Here is a 22,984-nt window from a genome sequence, read left to right as displayed (position 1 = left end):
TGTCTATAAAATGACAGTCAATTCAGTGGTCGAGGAAATTTGCCCAAACTCTTTAAGCTGTGAAAATAAAATACCCAGGGGTTTCTTTGGAAGCTGATGCTCAGAAGGTACTTGTCAGGATCCCTTCAATACCCACTCCTTTCACCTTATCCAGGTGCCACAAGGCAGAACGAGTCTCAAGGCCCTTGTGCCTCATGACGTCTCTTTGAAGCAAGTAATGAGTCATTGGGCCTGACAAGTGTGTGCATCTGGTATAGACCATCTTTGTCTCCGATCAAAACTGTCAGCATTTCCCTTTCTTTATGCTTTAGTCATACACTATTAAGATGAGCAGTGGATCTTCTCACCAAAGCCAGCTAGCCAGCCAATAACACCTTTCCAGCTAAGCAAGAATTGACCACAGTAGATCTTGGTGTGATGCAATGTTCAGAGATATTTGGCAGAGAGGAAAAATGTAACCATTTCTAAGAGCTTTGTCACTTCCTCCTATTTCTGATTCTTCAATGGGATAGGTCTATCTGAATATCCTCAAAAGGTATAAGGAAGAGAGGCTCTGAGAAGTATATCTGAGCAGGAGGTATGACAGAGCTATGGGGGAATGTGGTTCGGGGAGATTCTTATTGCTCTTAGATCCTCTTACTGTTAGAGGTAACATTCAAACTTTTAAAAAAGTAAGAAAATGTTAAGCCTCCTTATGTGCTTAAGCAAGAAACAACCTGGAGATGCTGCCGGCTTGAAGATAAAGACCAGGAAGTCGTCTTCTCTATACCTAGAGAATGTGATATGAGGACCCTTATCTTCTCATTCCCAAAGAGGGTGGTGAGAGTCAGTGTAGTGAGATGCAGGTGGCAGCTGAGATAGAACAGAAGTAGGTAGAATATCATCTCCGGAGGAGGGTATGGAATTCTGTCTATCTACTTCCCCCAGGCCAGCGGACAAGCCTAACACTTTGATCTTCAGAGAAATTGCCTTCTCTTTACTTCTTCCCTTCACGTTCGTCCCAGACCAAAGATGGATCTATATAGAACTGTTGTTTAGGCTTCCATGCACAATGGGTGTCGGGGGGAGGGCACTTACAAACATAATGTATGAGGACTATAGGAATTTGTTGGCTGATTTTGTCAACCAACAGTAGAGTTTTCATAGCTTGGATGAATTGAATACAAGGGTTTTGTTGTTGTTGTTGTTGTTGTTGTTGTTGTTGTTGTTGTTTTGGTTTTTGGTTTTTGGGTTTTTTGCCTATAAACTTATATATAGCCTACCAGAGATATTTTAAGCTGTATCATTCTGATGAATTTGCACTTGACTTACAAAAACATTTTTTCCGGCCTAATGTTGTATGATAATTATTTTCTGATCTTTTTAAAGCTCTTGTCCTTGGAAACAGGAAGTAGGAAAATAAACCGGAAAATCAAAAAGTTCAAATTTAAGGCAAGATCTGAGTCACACAAGTTCTGGTACAATGTAATTTCTAACCCTGACATCATGAATATCAGTCTTGCAATAGACGTGAAGCAAATAAAGACTAGATTTAAAATAAAATGTCTGTGAGAGGGAAAAAAAGCATATCCCGATTGTTTCCTTAACTTTTCATAAATTAGTGTTTGAGAGGAAACAAGATGGAAAGGCTACTGTTGGTTTCCTTGTGACAGTTCAATTCATTCTCCTGATATTTCATAAAGTTCCAAGCTTCTCAAGTCTTTCTCCTATGCTCTGATTTTTCCCACCTACTATTTGCTTGTCCCCTCTTTCCACAAGTGTAGGTATGTGAGTGTATGTGCATGTATACCCACATGTATGTGTGTGTGTGTGTGTGTGTGTGTGTGTGTGTGTATTTTGTTCTTACATCTTGTTTCAATACTCTAGAAGCCAAGATGTGGTGGAAATTCTTTTGGATCAATATCTTCCTCATTTTCCTGGCCACACTCCATGCCTCTACCCTCCGCCTGCCAGCTGACAAATATGTGATCATGATCAACTGTCATTTCTTCAATGCCATCTATACCCTAGATACTGGCCTATTAATTAATCTCTTTTAATTATAAAAATAGGATTATGGTGTACACAATACATCTCTAATACCCAGCTAGACAACCTGAGACTCAGAGTATAGAAGTCACATAGCTAGGGAGTTATGATTTCAAGATTCAAACTCAAGCCTTATTGATTCCAAAGCACAAAATTTTCCTCCCCATCATGCCTTCATAAATAGATAAAGGTCTGAGTACATGAATTTAAGGCACATTTGCTCCATTTTGTTTTCACCAAATTATCCCTAATGGCAGAAAAGAGTGGATGTGTATGGGCACAGGGATATGAATGTGGGCTGCAGGATGGACAGGGGATACACTGAGGGGACACAGTATGTTTTTGAAAATATTAGTCTGAAATGTCTGGCTATATCCATATAATTTCTCTGAAGTCTTCTATTTACCTAAAAAATGTATTCTAATATTGCATTCTATTCCTTAGTATATTCATGTTTGCTGTAATGTCAAAGAAAAGGGTTAAAAAAATACTTGCCACTGGCTAAATTAATGCTCTAAGAAGATATACCATGTTTAGGCTGCAGGTCTATGGATCTCAGACCCCTTGCCATTGGTGCTCTTGGGATTAATGTAACCAGGGCAAAAGGTAGAAAAAACAAATCCATTCCTATTACTGAAAATACAACCGAGAAGAACATTCCGTACAAAGAGTGTGCAACAGCACATTATTTGCACTTAAAGAACATCACATTACTACTAATGATCATAGGATGGTTTTTTTGAATATTCAGAAGGGAACTATGGAAATAATTATAAATAAGAACCATATAACATGATTTTTGAAAAGTGGGAATTATTTCTACAGCCTAGCACGGAGATTCAATCAAATCCTAAATTCCTACTAGGGCACACATAATTGTGATATGCAGTGGGAACGTGGTAGAGTGAAAAGAGTTTTAGACTAAGGTTCAAAACCTGGGTTGTAGACTCAGCTCTACTATCAGCAAGTTTCCACTTGAGTTTTTATAGGTGCCTGGCTCCTGCATTTGAGTCTATAAAATGAGGTGTTGAATAGTAGGCTGGATGACTTCAGATACACCTATGAAGAGTTTGCTCTATGGAATCTGTCTAATGTGTTGCAGTGAGTAGAATATAGGCATTGGGATCGGATAGACCAGAATTTGAATCCCAGTTCAGGCATTTAAGAGCTCTGAAAGACTTGCTTTCCTATGTGTGAAATAAGACATACCTTATCAGGCCATCGGGAAGGTTAGCAAGAAAACATTTGGAAAAATCTACCATGGTGCCAAAACAGATAGTTGGTACTCACTAATGGTTGCTGTTATTTTGATGATATTTATTCCATATATAATAATAAATAGCAGTAGGTTTTTCTGCTGAGTTATCAGTTGCACTAGAAATTTAAATGTTTTATCCTGGTTTGTATTAGATCCTCTTGTCATTCTCTCTTGGCACCTTGTAGTTTGTTTTCACAGTGCTTACCACAAAATGTACCTGTCTACTTACTTCTGTGACTCCAGGAATATTTATTTAATATCTTCCTTCCCACATTGCTATAAGCCCCAAGAGGATAGGAAATTCATCAGTTTTTCTCACATCTATATTCCTAGAATATAGCATAGTGCCTGAGACAAAGTGAGTTCCCCCAAATTATCTGCCAAATGAATGGATGAATAAATAAATAGGCCTAAACAATTCTTAGTCCGTATCTCACCTAATATCTAGACACCATGCAAAGAAATGTACTTGTTATCTGGGACCCAGGAAACTTACTTGTTCAATCCCACCTGTATTATTATATTATTGCCTGTTCTACAACAGACAATTTCATACACAATGTACAATGTTCAATGATAGGCCATTCTGCTATCCATTTATAAGGCTACCAGTTTTTACAGCTTGCTCCAAATTTCCACCCACCATAGCTCAGGTTCTGCCACACACATCCAACATGGCTCTCCAACACATCCCTTTATCAACTCACGGCAGCGATGAAAAATGCTGTTTCCACTGTGCTTACAGAGAAATGACAGGGTATTTGTTGCATTTTATTTATTTTTTTAATGGTCTAAATAGGTAGACATTAGTCTGCAAGTCTATCAATAAAATCTGGGAACCTGCTAAATATGCAGATTCCTGGGTCCCACTCCCAGATATTCTGATTCTGATTTCACAAGTGGAAAAAGTATAGGTAAAGACTGATCATGTCATCCATGCTAATGGGACGTTCCATATGCCGCGGTCACAAAGGAAGTAAAAGTTCTTCGCGCTGCTGGTGGACTGTCACCAGTTGTGCCTAAATGGCTTTGAGAGCAGTGAATAAAATCCATGCTTAGTCTAGTGGACTGAAGGGAGAAAATCTCTGAAAAATCAAAGTGCAAGGTATTTCTGCCTATTAAAAATCGTGCATGTGACATATCTTCCCACTTAAACAGTCCCGATCTATAGGTTCTAAAGCTATTCTATCTCCAGACATCTCTCATACGCCTGAGAACAAAATATCAAACTACATAATGTAATTCTACCTCTAATTTAGAACCTGAATTTCATGTCTTTAGAGGTGTGTAAAAGGCCTCCATCAACTTTTTGCTTCCTGTGAAGATAATAATTTAGGCTATCACCAGACACCTGTCCAACCTGTAATTTTTCCTTACTCCACTTTGCTTCCTCTCTGTGACTATAAAGATAGCACTCTGTTGCCAGAGTGCTAAAGAGTAATACAAAGGAGCGTGCATTTAATTATTCAGGTATAGGTAAAGGGAGGAGAGAAGTAACACAGGTGCTCAGGGGTGGTGAGTCCCTAACATTGGAAATGGCTGTCCTCCTCCTTCATTTCATCCCAGGTAATTACAGACCATCTGTTGTATTTGGTACGGTGAGCAAGTAGCCCAGGAAGGCAATTAGGGCAAAGGGGGGCAAGGATATTAATGTAACTAATGGGAGAATAACAGGGACTGGCATGAAGAAGGCAATAGCAGGCATGATCATTAAAGGAAAATTCTTAATTGACTTTGTTCTGTTCCTTTATTCAGTGAGAGTGGTAAGGCAATATTATCACCTAGTAATATAGATGTTACTATGTATACTAAGCAATGGAAAGCCTTCTAGCTTCCTTTGGATTCTGTCTCCTCTGTGGACTTTGATTCATTTATTTTACTCATTCAGAAAAAGTATTTTTTGAGCACTTACTACAAAATCAGGATTTGATCTAGGCACATAGGATACAATAGAATAAGATACACTTCTAACCTCAAGCAGTTTTAAGTCTATTGGGAGAGAAATACCAGTAAGCAAGTCATTTCAACTCATCGTGTCTTCCAGCTAGAACATGGGGGTCAAGATAGCCTTCCCGGAACTGTGACTCAAGCTGTAATTCCAAGAACAGCAAATGCTGGGAGGAGACAGTGAGGGAGACTAGGCAAGAAATGGATAAGGAGACCTCCAGGTAAGTGCTTGGCAACAGTAGAAAAGGGAGAATCAATAGGAAGTGGGCGGTGAGGGAATGTGTTGTTTGGAAGCAGTTTCTGGAGGAGAAGAAGAAAGATTTGTGAAACAAATCTTTGCCCACTATTTCTAGACACAGAAGAATCCATATTCCCCTCTGGCACTTTAAGCTATTCTAACAAAGCAGCCGAGCTTTGAAGACTGACTCGTGGTGGTCTCAGATCCATTCACTTACAGCCAAAGTAAATACAAAATGTACTTTCTTAATCTACCTACATACATCAAACTGTAAGGATCTGTTTCCTTTTGGCCTGTCTTCTTTACTTCCTTCATTTCATACACAATAAACAATGTTATCTGCAGTACTGCCTTTCCAGACAGATTTAATACTATCTCTATATGTTTATACTGTCTAGATTAAACTAACTTTGTAAAAATGTATCTCTCCAAGTTCTTCTTGGTTCGTGTTCAGTTGTGTTTATATTCCTTTCAAAATTCTGAAGAGGCTTTTTGATGTTTTTAGGAGAGGCCTATCTGGCAAGCCTCGTCTCCCCACTCTTTGCTTTTGATATAATCTGTGCATTAAGTGCACAAATGCCAGGGTTGTGTACTGGCACCAAATAAAGCATGTTAAATGGACATATCCCTGCTCTTTAATTTACTTTGCTTAGGATGGGAGTTTACAATCACTTTACATTTCCTTGCCCGGTTTTTCGAGCATTCCAGGAAATTAATAAACTTTAGTTTCTAAATATCTCCTTTGTAATGGGGTGCTGGGACCAGTCCATACGAGCTCACATGAACTGACTATTAAATTTTTAGGAATTTTGTGGGCCAGTTGTTAAACACTGGTTGTTATTTAAAAAATTAAAGTATAGGTACTAACAAATTATGTTTAAAACAAGAGTCATATATACTCAAAACTCACCACTTTCTCAATATTTTACTACCTGACACTATTATCTATGCTCTTCAGTGCATTTATACCTACAGTTTTGGGTGGTGGTCATATTATAGAATGTGTTACTGTGCATCTCTTCCCAAATCTGAGTTCAGTGATGACACGTTGGCAACTTGAAAATGGCCATGATGGGAGTATTTGCACCAAAAAATTAGCAAATGATATAAATCACGACTCCTGTTTTTTCCTTTAGAGATCATGATTTTGTTAAACCTTGACTCATGCACCACTGGTCATATGGAATAAAGAATGAGGACATTGGTTGGAAAGGAGAAAGGATGGATATTGGCAGGAAAATAGTCAATCAGTTCTAATACTATGAATAAAGCTTGTTCAAATTATAGTCTAAGAGAGGACTGGTTGAAATAAAATCGTATTCCCTGAAAATATATGCATCTGTCCTCTTGAAGTTAATAAATTTTTAAGGACAATGAAGTCATGACATGTTACTCCTGTTCCTTTTTGCCTTTAGCAGAACAAGCGACCACAGATGAAGTAACTATAAGAGTCTACAGTGGTTTTATAAAACCTGTTTAGGGCACATGCCAACACACTCTTATGCCCTGATAGCAGCCTTGGCTGCATAAGTTCTCCCAGACATTTAAGAAGTTATAAAGTAGGTGAACCTGTTTTGTGAATTAAGGTAACAATTGTATTAATATTTCACAGTCAAAATGATTTCTTCTGAGCCTCTGCAGTTTCTGGGTGCTATAACTCTCAGATAAATGGCATCTTTGTCCTCAAAAGAATATGCAGGGATATTTAACATAAAGAAAGGCCCAGGATAAGTAACTGGGACCTAGCAGACAATGACAGGAGTGACTTTCACTAGAGGGCCTTGATGGATCCATCTCCTGGAGCTTCTTCTTTGATTCTTCAAATGTCCTTGAGGCACAGTCAAGGGACAAAAGCAAGTATTGAATCATTTGGGGAGGGAAACAGAAAAACAGGGGTTTAACAATTTTCCTAAGTTTAGGAATATATCAAGTAAAAAAAAAAAAAAAAAAAAAAAAAAAGACTGGAACTCCCAAACTCTAAGTCTTACTCAAAGACACAGTACACTCCAGATGGTAATGAATAGTGATTCCAAAACCTCAGCTTCAAGTCAGGCAAATTATTCTAATGGATAAATAAACAATGGCGCAAATTTCCCTCACATTTTTAGGAAGTAGGAAAACCTGTACTAAACACACAAACCCACAAAAGACAGTCTTGTGTATCTTAAGCTGTTCAGGGCATTTATCATAACTTTGTAAGTGTAGAAGTCAATATTACACTTACATGGCAGACTTTCTCCTTAAGATTATGTAGGCTTAAATAATTTTATGATTTTTGCTTGATTTGAAGACCTCTCAGAGCGGATCCTAGCGAATGAAAATTATATAAAGTCTCTAGATTATAACTAGGTCTATGCACTTCATACTAATGTATTATAAATTGATCAACTGGGGGCTCCTGGGTGGTTCAGTCAGTTAAGCGTCAGACTCTTTATTTCAGCTCAGGTCATGATCTCACAGTTTGTGAGATCAAGCCCTGCACTGGGCTCTGCACTGACAGTGCGGAGCCTGCTTGGGATTCATTCATTCTCTCTCTCTCTCTGTCTCTCTTTCTCGCTCTCTCTCCCTCTCTCCTTGTCTCTTTCTGTCTGTCTGTCTCTCTCTCAAAATAAACATTTTTAAAAATTAAAAAAATAATAATAAAATAAAAATAAATTGATTGACAGTAAGCAAAGTAAACCTTCCAAGTCCCACCTAATGAGCCTGAATGAAGAAGGAATTTCTAGATGCTTCCATTGATTCCCCAGACAGGGTGCATCATCTGGCCATTCGTTCCACCTGCTTATTAATTGTCAGAAAGAAAGTATGAGACGTTCAGCCAAGGAGTTCCAACTCTTGAATTGAGTCTCTAAAAGCCTGTCTTGTTTGAGAGAATTTTCTACTTCTGGTTCTGAAAATTATAAAATAGTCATGCTGCTTCTGAAATGGATTATACCTCTCACAAATAAAGATGAAATGCACCATAGAGTGCAACTCTAGCTAAGGCTGGCACATACAAGGCATTCTTGCCATTACCTGTCCGGGACAGACAGAGCTAATCTATCAGGATAAGCCTAAACCTGAATCAAAGAGGATGCGCATTCCCTCTGAGAGTGGATGTAGTCTTTTAATCCTTCTCAACATTATCCGGCATGCCACTCCCAATGGATCTGAATTTGCACTTGAGACAAGCCCAGATCTGATTCAACAATTTTATTTCATCAAAAGTGATGGCCAAAGAAGTTACTTGCTTAAAGTCACCAAACTCGTTCGTGACAAAACCAGGATTTGAAACCAGGTTTTCAGTGCCCTTTCCACTGTGATGGATTACGTTACTTAAACCACTGATGGTTTTGGTCTGTGGGGTGATGCAACGTGAATTTCCACCAATAGATTTAAGGATCCAGTTCATGGATACATCAGGGCAGACTCTGAAAGGCAGCGACAGAAATTCTGTAGATGGGGCTGCTTCTGAGTTGCCACTCAGAAAAAACACCAATCAAGGTGCTTGTCTTTCCATATATGAATTATCAGTGTTTATGTTATCAAAGTCAAGTGAAGAAATTAAATGGGCCAAAATAGAGCTTTAGGATTAAGGAATTCTGCAATTATTTATTAGTTTATTTACTTTAGCAGAATTAAGAACTGAATTATGAATAAACAGGTTATTTTAATCTTAAAGGGCCTCATCTTTGCCTTAGAAACTGTGGAGACACAAGGTACATGTGTGGGGATTTTGGAAGAAATATAGAGCTAAGACAGAAATGCAGACTATTAAAGAGAAAAATTTGGCCTCCCTTTTCTTGCAAGTACACTCTTTGTTCATTTTCAAGTGAGTCTCGTCTGTCAAGCCCAAGCCTCTGTTATTCTGATATTCTTAGTCTACTGTACCCTTTTTGGCTCTGTTATCTTAGCAAACATTTTCGGTATTGTTAACAGTTTGAAAACCATCATTAAAAAACAGCAGGTGATGAATGGATAAAGAAGATGTGGTATCCATATACAATGGATTATTACTTGGCAATCAAAAAGAATGAAATCTTGCCATTTGCAACTACATGGAAGGATCTAGAGGGTATTATGCTAAGTGAAATTAGTCAGTCAGAAAAAGACAAATATCACATGACTTCACTCATATGAGGACTTTGAGATACCAAACAGATGAATATAAGGGAAGGGAAGCAAAAATAATATAAAAACAGGGAGGGGGACAAAACATAAAAGACTCTTAAAAATAGAGAACAAACAGAGGGTTTATGGAGGGGTTGAGGGAGGGGGGATGGGCTAAATGGGTAAGGGGCACTAAGGAATCTACTCCTGAAATCAGTGTTGTACTATATGCTAACTTACTTGGATATAACTTAAAAAAATAAATAAATTATTTAAAAAAAAAAAACACGAGGTGAGAGCTTTCCATTTCTGCTTCTCCTTAACCATGCTTTTGAGCCTGTGTTAGGTTTGAAGACATTCACAGGTGATGAGAAGGAACTAGTTCCACACATCCAACAAAAGCAAGAACAAACATTATCGCAGATATCACTGTAAAGGGCTGCACCCATCACACGCATACAACGATGTGGTTGTGACAGAGGAAAGGAGTCAGTTTCTCAGGCACAGCACACTCAGCTATCTCTCAGAGGACTCCCAACCTAACAGCTGCCCACACACCATGCATAACATCCTGTCCTAGCCTCAAAGACACACGAACATGTTTTCTACCTCCGCCCTTGGCAACAGTCCCATTTCAACGGGCCACTTTGGTTTTAAATTTGCTTAGGTGGTTCGTATGACTCAGGAATTCCATATTTCCAAAACCCAGGTAAAAACTCAGACATTTTAGAGAAAGGAGAATTGAAAAGTATAGGGCATCTCTGCATGTTCCTCTATTTAATGCTTCAACAGATGGCATGACCCTTCCTTGCCCAAAAGGTGATTTGAATTGCATCAGTATAAGACCACAGGTGAAAACTATTAATGTTACAGTAGAACCTCACAGCCCCCCAATTCTATCCCGTTTATCAGAAGTACAGCATCCATTGGTATTATCTTAAAGGAATTCTTGTGAATTTAGTAAACCAACTACTTATTACTTATTAACTTAGCAGGGCTACATACAGATTTTGTCCCTTAAAAAAAAACATCCACATCTTATTTAGAGAATATGTTGTTAAAGGAAGAGTCTTAGGTATTTTTTATCTGATGACAACTTATACATGTTATTTTCAGCTCGAGAAAAGAGGTGAGGAAATAAAGATTAGTGAATAGAGTCCTAAACCAGAAGCAGAAGGCTGAGTTTTAGACCAGTAAATTTCCTCACTGTCTTTCAATTTCCATTTCTCCCGTCCTGAAACTGTCTCTGGGGATGCATGTGAAGGATAGCGAAATGTTTAACAATATTTGGAAACCATTACTCTTGAAGCAATGAAAACTACTTTGGCTCAGGAGATAATGAGAGAACCAGTGAGGGTGGTCCACATTTTTCATAGTTAAGATATAAAATGATCATGAGAGACACAGGCAGACATACTGTTTAAGTTTCTCACAAGATTTTATTTTTTAATTGACAACAGCCCCATTCCTAATCACACAAAATCCTTCCAGATCATTCTTTCCTAAGCAGTGTAGACCTTAATTTGCTGTTCTGTACTAATTTGTTTTTGCTAATTTCATAATAATAGAAATTGGGGGGAAGCCCACAGTCGAAAAGGCCAAAAGGAAACCAGGGCAAAGAGACATCTATGTGTGAGCACCAGGTTTTCATTCATATGAGGTTGGCAACCCATAGATCACAATCACTGGTGAAGCAGAGGTAGTAATTAAGAATGGAGGTCAAGAACACAAAAGAGAAGGAGGAGGCCTAACATTCAGACACACAGAATTAGAATTATAGAGCAGGCTGAATAGAGCAGACAGAAAGGGAAGAAGGCCTTAAATACCTGGGCATACCTACAGGTATTTCTACCAACCTTGGCTATGCAAATTAACTCCTACATTCCCAATCCCATATTAGGAACGTAGCCTTGGCCTGATTTCAACTTCAACAGTGGGACAACCCAGTTCAATGTTTCCCAAACATTAGTGTGCTTATCACTAGTGTCATAAAGGATGATTTTAAGAAATACACACATTTAAAATTTTAATTTTACTTGTCATGGGTTTCTTTTTATATATGTTAGGAAACCAGAACATAACACCAATAATTTATTAGATATTATTTAAAGAAAAACACTATGGAGTAATACGAGAGGTGATATATAGATAAGGCAAAAGGAAAATCATGAACAGTCTCTGAATAACTTAAATTTGGGAAAAACTGATCTAATCTGGTGAATGTCAACACATGTTTTGTTTACGTGTTACTCTGTCTCCCCAAGAGGGGGTGAGGCTCTTCAAAAATCACATTTTACCCAAGACACATTGTCACATAGTAACAAAAAGGTATGTTAAAAAGGGTGCCAAGGAAAAGGCACCAAAACAAGTCCAAATTCATTCTTTTGACAGAGCTTTATCAAGAGGGTAAATATTTAATGAGATTTTACAATCTCTTTTTCTAAGAGTTGCAAACAGTACTGTGTCCGGAGCTACCCTAGGTGCTTGAAATATAGTAAAGGAATGTTCTGTTCTGAGCAGTGGATAAGGCAGACACCTGAGGAGCAACACATTCCAACAAATGTGCTCAAAGCGAATGTTCCAGTCATGGCGCTCCTTCCTTTCCTGTTCTTGGCCACTTGCCATCTGCCGCCTCGTGGGAAACCCATCATTGCAGAACACACCCTCCACTTTATTAGCCCATAATTTTGAAAATACATCTTCAAGTCTTAAAGAGTCAGAATTTTAACCACTCCTTCTAAATTCTCACATTTTGAAGGGAATCTCTCCTAAAATGCTAGATTAATTTTTTAAACAATGTTAAAAAGATAAAGGGAAAGGAACATGTTCCAGGTTATAAGAAGTTGAGAGAAAAAAAAAGACAGGGGGCCAGGGTTTAGTGCAATGAGCTCTGCATCCTTATATGCTAGAACATTAACATCTAGGCAGGATTTTTTATATATATTCATAAATGTTTTAGTGATTTATTTTGCACTCACTCCTTCATTGCCTCATCCCAACGATTTTGAAAATAAACATTATCTCACTCCAAAATGGCTCTTAAAAGAGTGCTGTCCTTTTTTCTCTTCCTTTTTTTTTTCTTACTGAGGACATATGATGTTATATTACTTTTAAATGTACAACGGCGACTCAACAAGTCTATACATTATACTATGCTTACCACAAGTGTCTGTATTCCCTGTGCTGTGCCCCTTTTTTTTTTAAGACAAATGAAATTTATTTAACATGAGAGGTATGTCAGTATAAACCCCCAAATATGTCTTAGAAGTCTTCCCCACGCATGCCAGTCTCTGTGGTAGAGTTCAACAAAGCAGTCCACTTTGTCTCATGAACTGACAATGTGAGAATTGCAAAAAAGGAAGAGGCTGAGGTTGGAGCTCTCAGGAAAGAGAGATATCAAGCCACAACCTTCTGAAAATATAGCATGTCTTTAAAACAATGTATTGGGCCCATAAATCTCCAAATTGTGACAAGATATCATAAAATGTCCCTATCCAGTGTCTTTCCTGATAAACTGGTCATCAGAGAAGTCCATCAGGTTCAGTCTTGGCCACAGCAGAGGAACAGCCAACAGGCCTAAGTATCTGGAGTCCCAACCAGTAAGATTGCCGGTCTCTGCACTTGGTCTCTGCTCTTCTTTGTAGAGTAACTTTGTAGAGTAAGAAGGTAAGTGAGAGGTGGTGAGAGAGATAGTACAGGGCTGCAATAAACATCCATTAATTGTTAGTATGTGCCATGTACAAAGGTGGGCTGTGTGGAACACAGATTTGTGAAAGGGCAAGGAGGAGATAAAGCATTCATTGTGAAACTACAATGAGTCAAGCATAATTTTCAGTACTTTACAGATAATAACTTAATTGATACTGGTGACAAATGGTGAGCTCAACAAATGTGTGAGGCAGGCATTACATAGATGAGAAGAACAAGATGCAGAGATTCTAAGTAGCTTGTCTAAAGATACCCAGTAAAATGGAGGAGGCGGGAATGGTGATGGAGGGGGGTTGTGTCAGATCGCACATCTGTCTGACTCCCAAAGGTTTTTTGTTGGCTTGTTCTCTGTTTCTTGTTTTTCCTGTTAGGTATTGAGCCCTTACAATGTATCAGGCATTATACTAAACACTTAAGGGATTATCTCAGCAAATCTTTAGAACAACCCTATCAGGTAGTTAATGTTAATTTTGAAATTTGACAGATGAGGAAATTTAGGCATAGAAAAATAAGTCGATTCCTCGAGGTTATACAGCTTTCTGTGCTGGATCTAGGAGCCCGGGCAGTTTGGTTGCAGGGCAAACTCTGCGACAATAGTCCATAGCTTCTGGATTGTGTCTAACTCCAAACTCTTTGGGAGAACAAACGAGACACACTGAGAACATATTGAGTACTGGTGCCAAGCACATGTGCACGCACGCACACGCACACACACACACAGATGTGCACACACACACACAGGGAGTGTGAACTGAGTTATCTGCATGATTGGTATTACAGAAACTTAAGAGATAGTAACGGGCTGATCTTCCCCAGGGAGTTCTGTAGTCTGATGATCCAGTCGCCCGCTCCCCATGCCCGTGATTTTTTGTGGGCTTAGAGGCACAGGAACAACAAAAAATGGCTAAGGGGAGCCAGAAGGCACCTGAGGCAGCAGGGCGGGACCGGAAGATGGCGGCTTAGGAGGACGCTGGGCTCACCACGCATCCTGCTGATCGCTTAGATTCCACCTACACCTGCCTAACTAACCCAGAAAACCACCAGAAACTAGCAGAACGGAATCTCCGGAGCCAAGCGCAGATGAGAGGCCCACGGAAGAGGGGCCCCTCCTGAAGTGGATCACCAAAGGAGAAGGGAGCTAAGCCTGCCCCTCCTGCCCCCGTGCACCTTGCCTACCCACCCCAGCTAATACGCCAGATCCCCAGCTCCACAAGCCTGGCAGTGTGCAAGTAGCCCAGACGGGCCACACCACCCCACAGTGAATCCCGCCCCTAGGAGAGGGGAAGAGAAGGCACACACCAGTCTGACTGTGGCCCCAGCGGTGGGCGGGGAGCAGATGTTAGGTCTGACGGCAACTCCGCCCACCAGCTCCAGTTATACACCACAGCACAGGGAAAGTGCCCTGCAGGTCCACACCACTCCAGGGACTATCCAAAATGACCAAACGGAAGAATTCCCCTCAGAAGAATCTCCAGGAAATAACAACAGCTAATGAACTGCTCAAAAAGGATTTAAATAATATAACAGAAAGTGAATTTAGAATAATAGTCATAAAATTAATTGCTGGGCTTGAAAACAGTATAGAGGACAGCAGAGAATCTCTTGCTACAGAGATCAAGGGACTAAGGAACAGTCAGGAGGAGCTGAAAAACGCTTTAAACGAAATGAAAAACAAAATGGAAACAACGACGGCTCGGATTGAAGAGGCAGAGGAGAGAATAGGTGAACTAGAAGATAAAGTTATGGAAAAGAGGAAGCTGAGAAAAAGAGAGATAAAAAAATCCAGGAGTATGAGGGGAAAATTAGAGAACTAAGTGACACATTAAAAAGAAATAATATACGCATAATTGGTATCCCAGAGGAGGAAGAGAGAGGGAAAGGTGCTGAAGGTGTACTTGAAGAAATCATAGCTGAGAACTTCCCTGATCTGGGGAAGGAAAAAGGCATTGAAATCCAAGAGGCACAGAGAACTCCCTTCAGACGTAACTTGAATCGATCTTCTGCACGACATATCATAGTCAAACTGGCAAAATACAAGGATAAAGAGAAAATTCTGAAAGCAGCAAGGGATAAACGTGCCCTCACATATAAAGGGAGACCTATAAGACTCGTGACTGATCTCTCTTTTGAAACTTGGCAGGCCAGAAAGGATTGGCACGAGATCTTCAATGTATTAAACAGAAAAAAATATGCAGCCGAGAATCCTTTATCCAGCAAGTCTGTCATTTAGAATAGAAGGAGAGATAAAGGTCTTCCCAAACAAAAACTGAAGGAATTTGTCACCACGAAACCAGCCCTACAAGAGATCCTAAGGGGGATCCTGTGAGACAAAGTACCAGAGACATCGCTATAAGCATAAAACATACAGACATCACAATGACTCTAAACCTGTATCTTTCTATAATAACACTGAATGTAAATGGATTAAATGTGCCAACCAAAAGACATAGGGTATCAGAATGGATAAAAAAACAAGACCCATCTAGTTGCTGTCTACAAGAGACTCATTTTAGATCTGAGGACACCTTTAGATTGAGAGTGAGGGGATGGAGAACTATTTATCATGCTACTGGAAGCCAAAAGAAAGCTGGAGTAGCCATACTCATATCAGACAAAGTAGACTTTAAATTAAAGGCTGTAACAAGAGATGAAGAAGGGCATTATATAATAATTACAGGGTCTATCAATCAGGAAGAGCTAACAATTATAAATGTCTATGCACCGAATACCGGAGCCCCCAAATATATAAAACAATTACTCACAAACATAAGCAACCTTATTGATAAGAATGTGGTAATTGCAGGGGACTTTAACACCCCACTTACAGAAATGGATAGATCATCTAGACACACGGTCAATAAAGAAACAAGGGCCCTGAATGACACATTGGATCAGATGGACTTGACAGATATATTTAGAACTCTGCATCCCAAAGCAACAGAATATACTTTCTTCTCGAGTGCACATGGAACATTCTCCAAGATAGATCATATACTAGGTCACAAAACAGCCCTTCATAAGTATACAAGAATTGAAATTATACCATGCATACTTTCAGACCACAATGCTATGAAGCTTGAAATCAACCACAGGAAAAAGTCTGGAAAACCTCCAAAAGCATGGAGGTTAAAGAACACCCTACTAAAGAATGAGTGGGTCAACCAGACAATTAGAGAAGAAATTTAAAAATATATGGAAACAAACGAAAATGAAAATACAACGATCCAAACGCTTTGGGATCAGCGAAGGCAGTCCTGAGAGGAAAATACATTGCAATCCAGGCCTATCTCAAGAAACAAGAAAAATCCCAAATACAAAATCTAACAGCACACCTAAAGGAAATAGAAGCAGAACAGCAAAGGCAGCCTAAACCCAGCAGAAGAAGAGTAATAATAAAAATCAGAGCAGAAATAAACAATATAGAATCTAAAAAAACGGTAGAGCAGATCAACGAAACCAAGAGTTGGTTTTTTGAAAAAATAAACAAAATTGACAAACCTCTAGCCAGGCTTCTCAAAAAGAAAAGGGAGATGACACAAATAGATAAAATCATGAATGAAAATGGAATTATTACAACCAATCCCTCAGAGATACAAACAATTATCAGGGAATACTATGAAAAATTATATGCCAACAAATTGGACAACCTGGAAGAAATGGACAAATTCCTAAACACCCACACTCTTCCAAAACTCAATCAGGAGGAAATAGAAAGCTTGAACAGACCCATAACCAGTGAAGAAATTGAATAGGTTATCAAAAATCTCCCAACAAATAAGAGTCCAGGACCAGATGGCTTCCCAGGGGAGTTCTACCAGACGTTTAAAGCAGAGATAATACCTATCCTTCTCAAGCTATTCCAAGAAATAGAAAGGGAAGGAAAACTTCCAGACTCATTCTATGAAGCCAGTATTACTTTGATTCCTAAACCAGACAGAGACCCAGTAAAAAAAGAGAACTACAGGCCAATATCCCTGATGAATATGGATGCAAAAATTCTCAGTAAGATACTAGCAAATCGAATTCAACAGCATATAAAAAGAATTATTCACCATGATCAAGTGGGATTCATTCCTGGGATGCAGGGCTGGTTCAACATTCTCAAATCAATCAACGTGATACATCACATTAATAAAAGAAAAGATAAGAACCATATGATCCTGTCAATCGATGCAGAAAAGGCCTTTGATAAAATCCAGCACCCTTTCTTAATAAAAACCCTTGAGAAAGTCGGGATAGAAGGAACATACTTAAACATCATAAAAGCCATTTATGAAAAGCCCACAGCTAACATCATCCTCAATGGGGAAAAACTGAGAGCTTTTTCCCTGAGATCAGGAACACGACAGGGATGCCCACTCTCACTGCTGTTGTTTAACATAGTGCTGGAAGTTCTAGCATCAGCAATCAGACAACAAAAGGAAATCAAAGGCATCAAAATTGGCAAAGATGAAGTCAAGCTTTCGCTTTTTGCAGATGACATGATATTATACACGGAAAATCCGATAGACTCCACCAAAAGTCTGTTAGAACTGATACATGAATTCAGCAAAGTTGCAGGATACAAAATCAATGTACAGAAATCAGTTGCATTCTTATACACTAACAATGAAGCAACAGAAAGACAAATAAAGAAACTGATCCCATTCACAATTGCACCAAGAAGCATAAAATACCTAGGAATAAATCTAACCAAAGATGTAAAAGATCTGTATGCTGAAAACTATAGAAAGCTTATGAAGGTAATTGAAGAAGATATAAAGAAATGGAAAGACATTCCCTGCTCATGGATTGGAAGAATAAATATTGTCAGAATGTCAATACTACCCAAAGCTATCTACACATTCAATGCAATCCCAATCAAAATTGCACCAGCATTCTTCTCGAAGCTAGAACAAGCAATTCTAAAATTCATATGGAACCACAAAAGGCCCCGAATAGCCAAAGTAATTTTGAAGAAGAAGACCAAAGCAGGAGGCATCACAATCCCAGACTTTAGCCTCTACTACAAAGCTGTCATCATCAAGACAGCATGGTATTGGCACAAAAACAGACACATAGACCAATGGAATAGAATAGAAACCCCAGAACTAGACCCACAAACGTATGGCCAACTCATCTTTGACAAAGCAGGAAAGAACGTCCAATGGAAAAAAGACAGTCTCTTTAGCAAATGGTGCTGGGAGAACTGGACAGCAACATGCAGAAGGTTGAAACTAGACCACTTTCTCACACCATTCACAAAAATAAACTCAAAATGGATAAAGGACCTGAATGTGAGACAAGAAACCATCAAAACCCTAGAGGAGAAAGCAGGAAAAGACCTCTCTGACCTCAGCCGTAGCAATCTCTTACTCGACACATCCCCAAAGGCAAGGGAATTAAAAGCAAAAATGAATTATTGGGACCTTATGAAGATAAAAAGCTTCTGTACAGCAAAGGAAACAACGAACAAAACTAAAAGGCAACCAACGGAATGGGAAAAGATATTTGCAAATGACATATCGGACAAAGGGCTAGTATCCAAAATCTATAAAGAGCTCACCAAACTCCACACCCGAAAAACAAATAACCCAGTGAAGAAATGGGCAGAAAACATGAATAGACACTTCTCTAAAGAAGACATCCGGATGGCCAACAGGCACATGAAAAGATGCTCAACGTCGCTCCTCATCAGGGAAATACAAATCAAAACCACACTCAGATATCACCTCACGCCAGTCAGAGTGGCCAAAATGAACAAATCAGGAGACTATAGATGCTGGAGAGGATGTGGAGAAATGGGAACCCTCTTGCACTGTTGGTGGGAATGCAAACTGGTGCAGCCACTCTGGAAAACAGTGTCGAGTTTCCTCAGAAAATTAAAAATAGACCTACCCTATGATCCAGCAATAGCACTGCTAGGAATTTACCCAAGGGATACAGGAGTACTGATGCATAGGGGCACTTGTACCCCAATGTTTATAGCAGCACTCTCAACAATAGCCAAATTATGGAAAGAGCCTAAATGTCCATCAACTGATGAATGGATAAAGAAATTGTGGTTTATATACACAATGGAGTACTACATGGCAATGAGAAAGAACGAAATCTGGCCCTTTGTAGCAACGTGGATGGAACTGGAGAGTGTGATGCCAAGTGAAATAAGCCATACAGAGAAAGACAGATACCATATGTTTTCACTCTTATGTGGATCCTGAGAAACTTAACAGAAACCCATGGGGGAGGGGAAGGAAAAAAAAAAAAAAAGAGGTTAGAGTGGGAGAGAGCCAAAGCATAAGAGACTGTTAAAAACTGAGAACAAACTGAGGGTTGCTGGGGGGTGGGAGGGAGGGGAGGGTGGGTGATGGGTGTTGAGGAGGGCACCTTTTGGGATGAGCACTGGGTGTTGTATGGAAACCAATTTGACAATAAATTTCATATATTGAAAAAAAATAAAATAAAAGTAATATAGCATAAAAAAAAAAGAGATAGTAACTGGCTGTAGCAGAAGTGGAGATCCAGAATCCCATTGCCCCCACCAAAATGATTTCAAAGTGAAAATCACTTGTTCAATAGAACCCAAGATTGTATGTGATTAGGATGTCTGAATTCGTGAATCCTGTTTTTTTTTTTTTTTTGGATTTATAGATCAGACAAATTAGACAAGCAGAATATAGACAGATGTCTTAGAAATACCATTTTTTTTACTTTGTAAAATAAAAACAATAATTACCATCTATCATCAATACCATTTGATAAAAATAAATACCATATAAATTTAGATCTGTGGAAAACTACTTGCACTGTAATTATTTGACACTCTCATGGAACAGTGAAAATTATGTCAAGATCATGCTGATTCACTGGCATCTGCCAGGAAAGGCTGGAAGCATATTATGAGACCCAGCTGAACCCATCTAAATCCTTGTTGACATGTTCTATTTTAAATTATTCTGTTCACAGAGTCTAGAATGTTCATGTGGGGCAGAAGGGATCTTAGAGTCCAGTCAAGCTCACTAACATTTCACAGAGGACAAACAAGAAACCCAAAGGGATTCAGTGACAGCTCCAAATGAATCTTCCAGCTAGCCATCTCAGTGACAGGACTAAAACTCCATTCACGGATTCTTTGAGTAACCCCATGCTAGGAAGGGAAGCATGAGTAACTCTGTAGCAGTCCATATGCAGGGTAAACTCCGGGGAAATTTTACAAGTTATAAAACAAAGAAATGTTGTAAGACACAGCCTTCCCAGAGGCTGGCCGGATAAATTACAGTACTCACACACAGTCGCCAATCCCAGAAAACCACTTTTGGGAAACAGGATCCCTTTCGAGTCACTAACGCCTGGGGTTAAGTGCATAATATTTATGCTAGAATATATATTTTTCATTTGAAGTCCCTTGGAAACAGACGCTTAAGATGATATTATAAACATGAGAACTCTAATTAATATAATTTAATTACTCTTTTATGATTTAGATTTTTAGGATCTTATCATTTAATTTAATCATTTAATGAGGTCATCATTAAAAATACCAGTTATAGATCTCTTTAATGTGCAAAGGTTCTGCTTAATGAAGTTTGGCTCGTAATTGAATGTGTGCTCACAAAGACCTGATTTTCTTCTGCATGCTGTCTAGTCTTTAGGATAAAAGCACCTGCCGCAATGCTGGCAAGTAGGCATATAATAGATTTGAATTTCTCTCTTCCCTTTTCTTTAGGTGCATACATGGCTATTTTTGATGTGGGTGGCAGTGCACGTGTGTGCATGGGTGTCTGTGTGTGTACCTGTTAATCGGGAATTAAAGTAGCAGCCACAAGAACTCAGGCTGCAGAGGACTGGCTTTGTGACAACCTCATCAACGGTGTAGTCAAATGGCAACCAGAATTTGCACCAGACACTTCACCTATGCAGGTTTGTCCTGCTCCCTGCAGTGACACGTTTCCCCACCCACAAGACAGCCCTGGTCCTAACCATAGCTAATTTGAGAAAGAACCCAGAACTGGTGTTCTTCAGTGATTCCTTTCCTCTTCAGAGCAGTAAATCTACTCTGGAGGGAAAGACCTAAAGACTCTCCTAGGTCTGTGTTTCTCAGACTTACTATGTATGTAAATTTCCTGAGGCTCTTGTTAAAAGGTGCATTCTGATTCTTTAGGTCTGGGATAGTGCCTGAGATTTCTAACAGACTCCCAGGTATTGCCAAGGGCTGCTGGTTCACAAAGCACACTCTGAGGAGTCACTGTCCAGGCAGCCGCTTCCAAGCCCACACTGGTGCCCATGGCCACCTTCATTTACACTCATGGTGAGAGCTCTCACATTGGCGGATGGCGGTTACATCTTTCGGGTGAGTTAGAGAAGAAAGCTGTTTATAATCGCAAAGCATGACAGTGAGAATAAAAACAAAAGCAAAGAGAGATGGATTGGCTGGGAAAGGGAAAGATGGAGATAACAAGGGAAACGTGGGAGTTTTTATATTCTTTGAATATCTGGTCTTTGTATGGCAACATCCATTTTGCGGTTTTCTCCCCACTTCCCAGAGTGTTTCTCAAATCCTAATACTTCTTTATTGGGTTTTCACAACTAAAAGCATTTCCAAAGTTCTGTATCTAAGTATCTGCCATATAATGTACAATTATGTAGGGTTCTCTCCCCTAATCCAGCCGGTAAGAAAATCAGTAAGTGGTATTCTAGAACCTGATATGAACACATCTATGTGTGGGAAAAGGGGCAGTGAAGTGTCACCTATTTCCATTGGCTTCTAGCAGTAATGAGCAACCATGTACCAAAGCTTACCTTTCATTTGTTGTATACGAACATAGTCTGTGGGGGTTTTAATTTGGTAAATTATCTTGCAGAAGTGGAGAGTGCTAGATTTTCAGTCTAACACTCCTGGGTTCCTATTCTTATAACCTTTGCAATTTGGGGAAGTTACTGATATATTTTGTGCTTCTGTTTCTATGTCCATAAAATATGGATAATCATGTCCACCTTCTGGGTTCTAAAAAGAACTGAGATAACAAAAAAAAAGTATCTACCATAGTGCTTAGTATAGAGACCCAATAAATACAAGCTAATATTGATATTTTCATTCTGAAAAAGAAAATTAGCATTTTGTTTTAGAAGTCTGATAAATGAAGGATGCCTGGGTGGCTCAGTTGGCTGAGCATCTGCTTCGGCTCAGGTCATGATCTCATGGTTTGTGGGTTCGAGATCCCCATCAGGCTCTGGGCTGACAGCTCAGAGCCTGGAGCCTGCTTCTGGTTCTGTGTCTCCCTCTCTCTCTGCCCCTCCCCTGTTCATGCTCTCTCTCCCTCTCTCTCTCTCTCTCTCTCTCTCTCAAAGATAAATAAACATTAAAAAAAATTTTAGAAGTTTGATAAACGATAGTGACTTCAAAATTATATTAGCATTGTGCTATTATTAACCATTTTAAGGTTACATTTAAAAGCAAACAGAATAAGCCTTAAACACACCACAACCCTTTTTAAACTCTCTGAGTCTACCTGTGGTAAGTTGACTATAGAATGTCTCTGAACCCATCAAAACAGTATTTTAATTCCAGAAGATTTGAGAGAAATAGAAAAAAAGAAAAGTTAACATTAGCAATTTTGGCTTTCACAAAAATGATCTATCATTTGGGGGAAAAATATACTTTCCTTTTAAGACTTCAGAACAATAATTAAATCCAGCCTCAGGTTGACTATATAGGCACTGTAACTGTTTAAATATCA

General features: G+C 39.1%; 1 protein-coding gene across 7 annotated transcripts in view; it reads right to left on the bottom strand.

The window, feature by feature from the left end:
- Positions 1–22,984, bottom strand: part of RASGEF1B (RasGEF domain family member 1B) — a 648,732-nt gene that overhangs the window by 212,872 nt on the left and 412,876 nt on the right. The gene's annotated exons all lie outside the window — the stretch shown is intronic.

This window comes from Panthera tigris, chromosome B1, assembly GCF_018350195.1.
Source record: "Panthera tigris isolate Pti1 chromosome B1, P.tigris_Pti1_mat1.1, whole genome shotgun sequence".
NCBI lineage: Eukaryota > Metazoa > Chordata > Mammalia > Carnivora > Felidae > Panthera > Panthera tigris.
Note: the sequence above shows the minus strand (reverse complement) of the source record. Positions and strands in the feature narration are given on the sequence as shown.